This window comes from Augochlora pura, chromosome 3 (assembly GCF_028453695.1).
Source record: "Augochlora pura isolate Apur16 chromosome 3, APUR_v2.2.1, whole genome shotgun sequence".
NCBI lineage: Eukaryota > Metazoa > Arthropoda > Insecta > Hymenoptera > Halictidae > Augochlora > Augochlora pura.
Window position 1 is genome coordinate 21,636,549 of NC_135774.1, and position 3,826 is coordinate 21,640,374.

Here is a 3,826-nt window from a genome sequence, read left to right on the forward strand (position 1 = left end):
CTGCAATCGTTTCCAACCATTTTTACTCCGGTCGCCTCGTAACAGTCCCGTCCGTGTGCAATTAAAATTTAACAAAGGCAACAGGTGCTCGACGCGTAACGTTCCGATAATAATTTTACTCGTTAATTGAATTATTATTATCGCGAATGATTTGAATTCCCTTTAATTGCAACAGCAATTGAAGTCGTTAAAACTGATTGTCATAACAGGGCGCACACCGCGTCCTCATTATCGCCTTCGCGTTTAACATTCCCAAGCGGAACATTCAAGCACCAATCGACAACTTATTAAGACACTAAAAATCACGGTCTTTAGAGTGTAACTTTCATTCTCGGACAAACAGTCGCCCAGATTCCTAAAACACGTTCTCGTACGTCTATTCGTGGACTCGTATACTAACACAATTTCGTTGCTCGACTCTGGAACACTCCACGCGAAAAAAAAATCAAAGCAAGAGAACAGAAAAAGGCCTCGCGCGATCCAAAATAATGTCAAACGACGTAACATAATTCTCGAAAGGGTGTGTGATTTGTTCATAGGGATCCTACCCTGTTCCAAACTCCGGAGGACACGTGGTCCACACATGGTCGCTACAGTCTTCTTTCGCGGCTGCTCAGAGGAGGACTTTCCGGTTCAGGTGATGTCTACCACCCGGGTAACGCCGTTTTCAAGGTTCGTCTTCGTTGCTCGTCGCCATTTCTTTAATTTCTATTATTCCGGCTCGCATTGTTCGTCCACTAATAATCGCGTCCGTCGCTCGCTAAGATTTCATGCAGCCTACCTGAAAAATCCTTTTCCGCGAGAAGTCCTGGCGACCCACCAAAGAATTTCGATTTTCTTTCGGAAGCTCTCCTACCGGCGACGGTTTTAACGAGTTTTACGGACCATTTAGTCGGATACATTCGGAGCCGAAGATCTAGCGGCATCGAAACGGACCTCGCAGAGACCGAATGAAAGCGAAGCAGCTCCGCGATGGTCGAGCGATGCCAGCAGGGGGGGACATTTTTCCAAGCTCCTCTTTGGAACGCCGCCAAATGCAGCTTTTAACGTAAAACGGGCCCCTCGCGCGTTGCCTCTAACGTGTAACGGGACCATATTTTTAGCCAGACTACTGTCAAGGTTATTCCCCGGTTTTTCATTATTGCCGCCACGTTTTTATGCTGTCAGCGGTCCTCGGTGATCGTGTTTCTCGATTTCCCAAGCGTAACAGTAATTTTCATTATCGTTCGTATATTTCTTCGCGTGCAACGCGCGGTTCGCGGAGCACCTGTTTCGTTGGAGTTGATGTTACAGAGATGAAACGCTTTGAAACTGATCTACTCGGTAGAGCTGTCCAAGAACTCGAAAGTGTCGAATCAAGTCGGGTGGGGAATTTTTCTCGAGATAGTTGCATCGAGAATTTCGAAATTCTCGAACATGTCAGAAAAAAATTCAACCATTCACGTGAGGAATGTTTCTAAAATAAAAATTTTATGTTTAACGAATTTTGCTACAACAAAGGAACACAGAGTGTAGAAAATTTCTAAAATGTCTGGTTCATTGAAAATACTGTATAATCTTTTTGCGAATAACTTAATTGTACTTAACGCACTATTTGATTAATTTGAACGAAGTCCTAAGGTAACTGTAAAATACGTTTACGGAGTGACAAGTACATCTGATAAATGGTTTCAAAATAGCTATGGTATTCAACTAATCAAGAAACATGTCAGTGAGACCATCGATCTCGAAACATGAAAATAAATTTCATGCTATCAATTTTGAACGGAGGCAGTTGCAAAACTCCACATTATTCACTCCTGCCAAACGCATGTTCCGAGAACGACTGCGCACGTAGACCATTAGACAAGATGTAGCAATAGATTGCAGTTGAAACAAAACGGACGATACATTTCACTCAATTGTATTATTTTTATCTTAGCATTTTATCGCGTCGACAGTTTATTGGCGCGATCTCTATGTAAAAAAAATGGATCTTAATGGAAGCAAGACAACGTAAGATGAAACCTATTGTTTGGGCCTTTAATGGTTCTTTTAATTAAGCTTATAAAATCTGTAAATCCATATTTACCACGTGGTTTTATGAAAACAAATTATACGTGCTAGGATATAATTGGTTCTTCTCATGAAAAATGCTGTATTCGCGATAAGGAAAACCGAAAAACACGCGCACTTTGCCAGGAAGAAAACGCAAGCAGCGGTTCCCCTTACAAATTTAAATATAGTACAGTTATTATGATCCGACTTCCAAGTATCACGCTACCTTTGAATTCTAAAATTTTTCGAGTACCGAAAAATATTCTACCTAATGCATACATTATTTCACCGAGGTTTTCCTCCTTTCGTTTCGTAGGAATCTGAAATGAATTTTCGGATAAGTTTTTGATACATTTGTATAAAATGTTCAAACAACTGTAATAATAAAATTGGTAACGTTTATAGTTGCCATACTCGAGATCCATATATGTATATGAAACATCGTGATACGATTTATAGTTAACAATAAATTACTGCGAGTCACTATTTTCGTCGTACACAATCTCATTAAGTTAACATTACGTTAACATTAAGTTAACATTAAGTGACAAATTCCCATAAGAATAAATGAAGAAATGTTCTTGAAAGTAGAAGTATCATTTTGTATGGAACTTGTACAGTATAAGAATGAAAAATTATTTAAAGTGATATACTTAATATATTATTTGTTATATTTACTTACATAGTTCAAAATAACATAGCAAGATAAATTTAGGAAATGAATCTATATTCGTTCACACCATGACAATACATAAACAACTTACGAATGGACTGCTGAGTTTATACATTTATAACGATCACGAATGCACAAAGCAATATAAAGTGGCCTTAAGAATTGTACAGTATAAGCCTCGCACTTATCTTCTTACAAACCACAATGAAAGAATAAACACAGAAGATTTGGTGTCTGCTCTTTTAAATTAACTTATAAAAACTATTCACAAGTAACTCTTCCGATTGCAAGAATTACCACATACTCATATTAATCAGCTTGTGCGATTTTAATTCCGTTCATTACGATTTCTTTTAAAATTACTTTTAAAATTACTTTTAAAATTACTTTTAAAATTACTTTTAAAATTACTTTTAAAAAGTAAATCGTAAAAGGGCGATACTAATTTATTAATTTTCAACATTCCTTTTAACGGTAATATAATAAAAAAAAACTGAATTTTAGTAGGGTGTTAAGAATGGAAAAGAATTCATATACCACTCAGTATCGTCAACTTTGACTTTCCAGATTCAGTTTCTTTTCTTCAGTGAAATTTGTCAGGTCGATTTTCGGCATTTACATGTTAACAGTTTCCCTAATATATTATAATAACAATTTCCATTAAAACATGATAAACGTACCAAAATAAATCCTTTGCCACCACTTCCTCTTCTCGTTAATTTCTAAAAGTAACAAAAGCACAAACATCTGTAGCTTAACCGCAAGAAATCATTCCGGACATTCCGTTTCACCTTGTCAAACAAAGGTCGCGTTTGAAACGTTGCCGCGATCTTTCCTCCTCCAAGATACATTCACCCTGGCCGGTATAAAATTAATCACGACCACCGCTACCATCAAATCGGGATGAAAACATCTGCAAAGCTTTAAAGATGCCGTGTGCATATGTATACACGTATACAATGCGATGGCGCGTATACTATAGCTGTTTCGTTTGTGCCGAGACGCCGACGCGGACATGGTCGCTCATTGAGCGGGGGGATGCATTCGTTCCAGACATTTATCTTTTAGGGCATATCGGTTAGTGTTTCGTCTGCTTTCCGGCCTCGAAGACGTGTC